Here is a 9,684-nt window from a genome sequence, read left to right on the forward strand (position 1 = left end):
TCACCTGCCCCAGGAGAGCTCAAAAGCAGCCAAGAAATCAAATGCAGTTTGCAGCATGGATGCTTTAACTTGTCTTCTACCAAGAGATGGAAACACATCTTTCAACATTTTTTCCATAGCAAGGCAGCTGCTTTTGGTCAAATACAGTTCTCCCCAGGCATCCTGCAGGATGATCCCCACGTCCTTCTCACCTCTGAACTCACCACATTATTGTCCTTCATCTTACACCGAGAACCTCAAAAATCCAACCGGCTTGATCTACTGTTGCCTTACATTTGCTTTGCCCTGACACAAGTAGTCGCAACATGCATTGCAGGGATGGTTTGCATCCTCGGCAGAGAAAGTCGGGGTCTATTTGCACACCAAAGTAAGCTGTAACTGTAGCGCGGGTAAGTGTGTTAGCTTTGTGAAAGCAGGGCATGGAGGAGGGTTACCTGGGCTGAGAGCAATGTCCCTGCCTCCCACCGCACACGGCAGCCGTCGCTCTTCATCACCATGCTACACTCGTATGTAAACTCCCCCCATGGAAAATAACTACAGAAATGTCCAGCACAATCACCTCTTCTTTTCCAAAGCCAAATCAGCATTTTGTAGGACAAATATAATCTTTTCATGTCACCAACGACGAGTCTGTTATTAGCCAGAAATGAAGGGTCATGCATCACTCGCAGACCATGCACCGCAGAGGGCTTGTAACGCTCCAAGATTCAAACAGGTAATAACAAGATTTGACAAGACTAATGAGTCCACCAACATTCTTAAACACTTTAGGGTTTTTTTTAGTGCATTTGATAAAGGTGGACTTTTCGCTCATTATTTATAATGGTTCCTCCATGAAACGGGAATTGCAAGCTTTCTGCCAGCTACTAATAACACTTTGCACTTTTATGGCATCTCTCATCTCAAGATCTTAAAGTATTTTTAAAACATTAGCTAATTGCATGTGACAACATACCTGTCAGATAGGTAGATGAAGGGATAAAGCAGAGCAAACTTCCCCCGGCACTGGAATAGTGCCGTGCTTTGGCTGGCACATGATTGCCGCTACTGCCAGGGAACCAGCAGCTCGGGGAAGGGCACGGAGCAGGGTGTCTACCACGACGGGAAACATAAATTCCTGAAGATGGAGTTTATGGGGGCTGCACGGGATTACCCCTGCTGAGATTTATCAGGTGGTCTCCGGCATGTGGCTTTGTGACATCTTTAAAGTCATATTTGCCACGCTATTCCCCCCCCCCCCCAACTAAAAGGAAGAAACTAAAGAGATGGCAGCGTGGCATCTCCCAGCCCCAGAGGAGGGCTCACAGCTTCAGCTTCCCTTTGTAAGGAAAACTGTTATTTTTACAGTGCTTTGCACAGAAGAGCTGACTCCGCTCATCCCACTGCGTGGCTGAGATAGGTGAGCTCGACGGATGGCTGAGAGCCTGGGGACTCTCCCCGCCACGGCTCTGTGAACCACGTCTGCTTTTGCTGAGCTCCAGTTTGGAAACCTCCACCAGACCTTTCCTCATTGCACTGGGAGAACGACCCTGAATATTATGGAGCAATACCGGCTTCATGGTGCTCAATTCAGATTCAGGCCCTTTGCCACGCTAATAAGGATTGACTTTGCTTTTCAAAGACACTTCTTAAAGAAGGTGTTGCCCCAGCTTACAAAACCCCAAATAAGCAGTTTGTAGCTCTCTATAATAAGACGGTCTGAAATATAGAACACCAAACATAGTGAAAACAAAACAGAAATAAAATCCGTACTCCTCACCCGTAATCATAAACTGTACCAAAACCCACCCCAACCACTGCTCTGCCCCAGCGTTCGGTTTCCCTCCACACACAGGCTTTGATTCCACTTCCCCAAAGTACCCCACACCCCCACATGCCAGCTCTGCGCTGCGGTTGCCTTGTGGTGGTGTATAATTTTTTATTTGTCCTGCTATTTGTTGCTAGGACCATAGAAACGCAGGAAGGGGGGACCAGGAGGGACTCCTCGGCTCAGGGCGGCCAAGCCCCTGCTTTTGCAAGGCACCACATCATCCAGCTGCTGTTCTGCGCCCAGTGAGCGGGGTTTTGTCCCAGTATTCTTTCTTTTGGGTGGATGTTCCAAAATACCATGTCCTGGTGGCTAGAGACGGTCTAACCTCCTGTCCAAATGTCTTTGGTCAATTTTTGTCTGTATGTTCTTTGTGCCAGCATTGTTCCCGAACACAAATAGCTCTTCTCTCCTGCTCCCGCTCCCTTCCTCGGGTGTCACCTTCCGGATGCTCTTCCTATTTTTATCTGTTGACCTTGTGCAAGTTAGAGCCGAGTATTTGCAATGCACTTACAGTACCTGCTCATGATATTTTGGGAACTTCTAGGCTTTTGGAGAGGGACTGACTTTATGCCCCCGTGAAGCATGCCTGCAGCTTTGCTGTCTTCACGCGGTCACATCTGTGTCCAGAGCTCTGACAGTGATGGGTACGTGCATTCAGTCTTCCATCGTTGACTCTACAGTTTGTGCTGGGTTTTTTTTTTTTCCATTTGAAAGTGTAAACAATTTGTCTGAAAGTCAGATAAATTACTTTACAAGCGCCAAGTCTGTATTTGCTCAGAACTGCACTTTGGATGCCTCATGGGGCCATTTTCTAACACGTGCTGGGTTCCCTGCTCGCACTGCATCTGTCGTACCACAGGTCCCCCTCGGTGCCCAGGCGTCCAGCATGCCATCGCATTGCGGCTTGCAATCCCATTGCAGTGTTGCCATCTCACTGCAGCGTTGCCATCTCATTGCAGCGTTGCCATCTCATTGCAGCATTGCCATCTCATTGCAGTACTGCCATCTCACTGCAGCGTTGCCATCTCACTGCAGCGTTGCCATCTCACTGCAGCATTGCCATCTCATTGCAGTACTGCCATCTCACTGCAGCATTGCCATCTCACTGCAGCGTTGCCATCTCACTGCAGCGTTGCCATCTCATTGCAGCATTGCCATCTCACTGCAGCGTTGCCATCTCACTGCAGCACTGCCATCTCACTGCAGCATTGCCATCTCACTGCAGCGTTGCCATCTCATTGCAGCGTTGCCATCTCACTGCAGCATTGCCATCTCACTGCAGCATTGCCATCTCACTGCAGCACTGCCATCTCACTGCAGCATTGCCATCTCACTGCAGCGTTGCCATCTCATTGCAGCGTTGCCATCTCACTGCAGCGTTGCCATCTCACTGCAGTACTGCCATCTCACTGCAGCGTTGCCATCTCATTGCAGTACTGCCATCTCACTGCAGCGTTGCCATCTCACTGCAGCGTTGCCATCTCATTGCAGCATTGCCATCTCACTGCAGCGTTGCCATCTCACTGCAGCGTTGCCATCTCATTGCAGCATTGCCATCTCACTGCAGCATTGCCATCTCATTGCAGCATTGCCATCTCACTGCAGCATTGCCATCTCATTGCAGCACTGCCATCTCACTGCAGCATTGCCATCTCACTGCAGCGTTGCCATCTCATTGCAGCGTTGCCATCTCACTGCAGCGTTGCCATCTCATTGCAGCGTTGCCATCTCATTGCAGCGTTGCCATCTCACTGCAGCGTTGCCATCTCATTGCAGCGTTGCCATCTCACTGCAGCGTTGCCATCTCATTGCAGCATTGCCATCTCACTGCAGCGTTGCCATCTCATTGCAGCGTTGCCATCTCACTGCAGCGTTGCCATCTCATTGCAGCGTTGCCATCTCATTGCAGCATTGCCATCTCACTGCAGCGTTGCCATCTCATCGCAGCGTTGCCGTCTCATTGCAGCATTGCCATCTCATTGCAGCATTGCCGTCTCATTGCAGCACACCATCTCGTTCCAGTGTTGCTGTCTTACTGCAGCTTGCAATCTCATTGCAGCATTGCCGTCTCAGTCAGTAGATGTGCTGTGGGCGAACCAGGCACCTTTTTTTGATCCTCCCCATTTTCATGGTCTCTGCAGGATGTATTTTTCTATAACCATGAAGATGATTATGAGGAACTCTTATGAGGAGCGGCTGAGGGAACTAGGGTTGTTTAGCCTGGAGAAAAGGACGCTCAGGGGACACCTTCTCGCTCTCTATGACTGCCTGAAAGGAGGTTGTAGCAAGGTGGGTGTTGGTCTCTTTTCCCAAGTAGCAAGTGATAGGATGAGAGGAAATGGCCTCAAGTTGCACCAGGGGAGGTTTAGACTGGATATTAGGAAATTTCACTTCACTGAAAGGGTTGTCAAGCATTGGAACAGACTGCCCAGGGAAGGGGTTGAGTCCCCATCCCTGAAGGTATTTAAAAGCCGTGTGGATGAGGTGCTTAGGGACATGGTGTAGTGGTGGGCTTGGCAGTGCCAGGTTAACAGTTGGACTTGATGATCTTAAAGGTCTTTTCCACCCTAAACAGTTCTGTGATTCTGTGATTCTGAGGATGACTTCAGGGAGTCACGAAACCTTCTCTGGGTCAACACAACCCTGATAGCTGGTTTTGTTGACAACGCTTGCAGCGAGCACTGCAGAGCGCCCAGGGGCAGGTTCTTGCTATGGATGCTGCCACTTGCCCAGCCCGAACTCTACCTTTCAGCCTGGGAATTATATCCAAGACAGTCTTGTCTTACAGGAAACCCATAGTGTGTGTATGAGGCGTGGGGGGGGATTGACTGAGCTGGGTTGTTTTCATCCAGGGAAGTAAAAGCATCCTGGATTTGTTAGATCTCAATGAGTTTGCTTCAAATACCAAGCCACTTCTTAAAAATAAAAATAGCCAAGTTATTCCAGTAGAGCAAAGGGTTAAAGCCTTGACTACAAGATCAGAAATGATATTAAGAATAAATCATAGAAACTAAAAAAAAAAAAGAAAATTAGAAGGCACTTTGCAATCGTCCCTTGCTGTAGCTGTCACGCAGGGTCTCCCTGCAGCCGTCTGCAGCGAGGAGCAAGGCGGAGCACAGCCTCTCCCCTGGATTTCTTTGAAGCCTGGCTCAGTCCCTGGGCAGAGCTGTAGCTCAGCACTGCAGCTCAGCACTGCAGCTCAGCACCGCAGCCCCCACATGGTCCCGCAGGACGGCCCTGGGAAGCCCAGGCTGGCTGCTTGCAGGGTCCCCAGGGCTGGCACAACCCCTCTCCTCTTCTTCCAGGCAGAATCACCTCTGCCAGCTGCCTGTAGCTTCCTGCCTCCTCCTTCTTCCCAACTGTCTGTATAAGTTGTTATGCTCTCAAGCTCTGGTTCAGTGGCTTTTTGCCGAGACAGTGCATCGCAGACGGGTAAGACGTCTGTTGCCATCGGCGTGAGAGCCTTGAGTCCATCCCCATCCCTAATCCCTGCTCAGCTTGTGGCCTTTGGCTTGCTCAGTCCCACGGCTCCGGTTGCTCCAGAACTCAGAAATATTCCCACCCACTCTACTCCAGTCAAACCAGATGAGCCAGAAATGTGTGGAAACCTCCGGTACCTGCTGCGGCGGAGGCCCGGCCAGCCTGGCCGCATCGTGGCAGTCGGCAGGATGCCCCGGCACGGCGGTGGCTCCCGGGGGGGCTTTGCTCTCCACGAAATAGAGCGGTGTGGGGGGGGGGGAGGGGAGGCTTGGAAGCTGCCAAAGCTCAAAATGCAGTCTTCGTTTTAATGAAATTATATCATCTTCTGTGCTACATACCCTCAAATGTCGTGTCTTTACTGATGTCTTTTAAAATTCATTTTCCCCCTCTGTGGGAGCCGCTGACCTCCCCTACCATATTGCCTCCAGATGTCCAGGAGGGAGCAGGGTGAGTGATCCCCACGAGCTCCTCAACCCCCCACTTGGCTGGCAAAGCCTCTGGCCCCTCTTGCTAATATTATATTTTCAATCAGTTTAAATGAGCATCATCCACAGCCCCCATCAGAAAGGTGGTCCTACCGCCTCCATCCCCAGCTGCTCTTTCCCTTTCCACCTCCTTTGAACCATCTTGGAGAACTGATCAGGATTTAAATCCCTTATTTTTCCCCCAGCGGTTTAAGTTTAACCCAGATGGGCTGTTTTAATTGGGACCTGGATCGCTGGGACGACCTCTGCAGCCGCAGCTCAGGGTGGGGTGGCCACGGCAGGGACCCGCGGGGTGAGGAGGAGGCGTGCGGACCGACGTCCTCTGGGCTGGTGGCCTCTAGAGCTGCATAAAGCAGGAGGAACGTTGGCTGCAGTGCAAAAAACTTTAAAAAAAAGTGAAATAAGTGGAAGGCAGCAGGTGAGAGAGCCCTGCGCCCACTCCCAGCCCATGTTGCGCAGTGTCCCTGCTCTCCTCGCCCCATCCCGGGTAGCAGAAGTTTGCCAACATGAGGCTTTTCCATGGACTCTTTATCTGCATCAATATTCCAGGCTGCTTTTTTATTTGCTCCAGATGGGCTACAATAGCTTCCTATCTTCCTTCTTTGGTCTTTTTATCTTTTATTTCAATCCAAACAATTTCTGCGCTTCTTGCCAAACTCTATATTGTATCACATTCTTTCCTTCTTCAGACACAATATCCTCCTTGACCCAGGCTGGCAGGTTTCCACCTGCCCTGTTGTGTCTATTCCTTTTACAAACTCTTATTTCAACATTAAAAGCAAAACCAGACGGATGTGATATCCTGTTGTCTGTCATCCCAGTTACATAAAGTGTCTCTTCGCTATCAGGGGGACAAATTCCCATCCCCTAAACCTCTGCAGCCGCCCAGGAGGGCTGGACTGAGACCATCACTTGAATATACATTTTGCTAAGCATACTTTTGTTAAGCATCTCTTTTAAGCGAATCGCCTGTTTGCATGTACACCCAACCTCTCTTCCAGGTTGACTCCTGCAGTTGCATCCTGTGCCAAAAAGTACATTTTACATTTCTAAATTGTTTCTGCTTAGCAAGTCAGGACAGCGTTGAATTGCGTAGACACACCTCTGTCTCCCAACACCACCTACGTTAGAGCAAAAATTATTTTTATTATTTGTTCCAATTTGTTATTTCTCATCTTCAACAGCTAGCAAAAAAAAAAAATTTGTGAAGACCCTTTTGAGTGTTGCTACACACGTTTTCAGTATTTCCAATGCCATCTCTGCAGACTGCAATCTTTCGAGGTAAAGCTAAGGATAGCTTGCATGTAGGAATAAATGAAAGCTGCTCCCACTGATGAAGAGTATTTGAGGTACGGATGGCACCATTGTATTGTCATTTCTCAGCACCTCCAAATGCCAGGCAATGGTCCCATATAACTACGGTCACTGAATTTAACAGATTATGCTGGATTTGCTCTCAACACTTCTGTTTTCTGTTATTTTTTGAAACTTCTTTTCCATGGACAATCCAAAAGAGAAATGAAATGTAAGCAAATTATTGTGATATCGCCAACAAAAAATGAGAGAAACTGCTTGACTGATACGTTCAAACTAATTTGACTAATAAATCAAAACTCATTCAAGCAAATCGTAATACTGGGATAATTTACCATAATTTAAAAGTGAGTGCAAAGGTACCTTTGAGCGGTTAATCTGGTCCACAGGCTTGTGAGGCATTTTTTGAGATTAACAATGTGCAGGGAGGAAGAACCTGGTTTGACTCTTGATATGTATGAATATTAATGAGTTTTGCACTGGCATAATTTGGACAATTTAAAATAAATTTGGTATCACCGTGTTAAATCCTTAATACGGAGCTAGTTACACTAGGTGAACATGCATTTGAACTGTCTTTTTTTGGTATAATTGTTTAAAATATACTTACTTTGCACAAGATAAAATTTTCTGCCGTAGAAATGGCATTTTAACCTGGGACAATTTGTGTGTATTTATAGTTAAGGAAAATATTTCAATGTTGCTATCTCAGCAGCTTTGACTCGATGTTCTATTCTAACAGATCCTCTTCCTGCAAGAGAAAGGCAATTTAAATTTGCTTAATTGCTAAATAATACATAAGAGAAGTGAAAGAATTAATGCTTTTCCAGACTCAGACCCAAACAAGTGCCAGCTGAAAGATGGACTGTTATCGGTGGCTTTGCCCGGCTGTATCTGAGGCTGTTGTATCCATGGCCCCATCTTAATTTGTCATTCACACTGGAAAGCAACTAAAGGGTCTGCTGGGAGATCTTTTCATTGCTGCTGTTAAAAAAGGCCATTTTCTTTGCAAGCCATTTGTCTCTGCCTTGTTTATAGCAGCAGGAGGTATGGCTGCACATGTCTGTCATATTTTAAAGGGCCATTGGTGATAAGATGATCAAAAGAATGCAGACTCCTTGCAACCACTTGAGTCCAACAAGCTGTATATATCCAGGACGATGAATGGATTATTCTACTTTTCTCTCATTTTAAATATACAGTCATTTCCAATACGGCTGTCGGGAACGAACATATTCTTCAGAATATATACAGTGGCTGTGCAGTGTTGTTGAGTGGGTAATTAACCGATAAGGGTATCAGGAGCATTTTATAATTGATAAGTATCCCTCTAGCTTTGATGAATCATTAGCAGTAAATTTGCAGAAGGCTTCGTGGAAAGTCTCCCCCAATCTTCGCAATGCAGTAACATTCATGTCCTATTGATTTGTTAGCAGGTAGAGGTAGGCACCTGGAAACTGCCCGCTCTGTAATGACTCATACTAAAGCAATTGCATGCATTAGACATTTCATTTTGATTAGGGTAAAGATCATCTCCATCAATGCATGGAGGACACTGCGTTATGTAGCATTCATCAAACGTTTGCATCATGAAATGAGGTAGTTTTTCAAGCAGAGATTAAGACAAACCCACAACCAATCTAGACTTCATGGTTGCCATAAGGCAACTCAACATCCACGGTGGCAGCGCTCTACAAAATGGACCTTCTGGACTGCAAAATAAGGAGTCCTGCCACTTGCATTAAAGAGGATGCTCTGCCGATCGCTGGCCACACTGAGCCTATATATACATATGGGTTCCTTGCCGGAGGGCTAACGGTGCCCATACACGCTAGCCAAATCACTGTAATATTTCCTGTGGAGTTGTAATCTCATTAGTACGTAGCTATCGTCATACCACATTCCTTTGAACTTCCTCCTGCTGCAATGAAGACATGGAAAAGCTTTAGAGGAGTTCAGTCACATATTAACAAAGGGTTCATTACAAACGTTTGGTTTTCTCCTTAACACCATGGAAGGCCTTTGTATTTTTACCAGGTTTTTGGTCTTTAATGGTGAACTCCCATCTTCTTAGATATAGGATGTCCTCCAGGGCCTTCAAACACCTCCAGAGTGAACGTGCTCTTGACCGCACTTCCAAAATCTGCCAGCGTAGGGAGAAATGATAAGCAAAGTCAAGCTGTGATTACATTATGTATTGCATTTGCTGCCACCAGCCAAGCTACTAAATGAACCTTTTAAAATGTTATTATCGTTCTCGTCTACCCTCTAACCCTACTTTTGTCTTCACTCCTGAGAAGGACTGCAAATAATGCCCTGTGACATTTAAATGCAACCCCCTAACAAGAGCTGTTTCATATATTTTAGATTCAACCTTTGCGATTAAGGGCATGAATAACCAGAAAATAAACGTCTGTTTCTTTACCACATCTGAGCCGTTCATTAGGTGGTGGAGCTGAAATCTGTGATAAGAATCGGAGGGCAGAGCCAAACCGATAAGTATCGTAATCCTGTTGATGGAAGAAGAAAAAGAAAACCAGCTGGGCTTTTTCACTCTTTGTTTCTTTAATTACGTCTAGACTAGATGTGTTGTGC

The sequence above is a fragment of the Mycteria americana genome, chromosome 7 (assembly GCF_035582795.1).
Source record: "Mycteria americana isolate JAX WOST 10 ecotype Jacksonville Zoo and Gardens chromosome 7, USCA_MyAme_1.0, whole genome shotgun sequence".
NCBI classification, from domain to species: Eukaryota; Metazoa; Chordata; class Aves; order Ciconiiformes; family Ciconiidae; genus Mycteria; species Mycteria americana.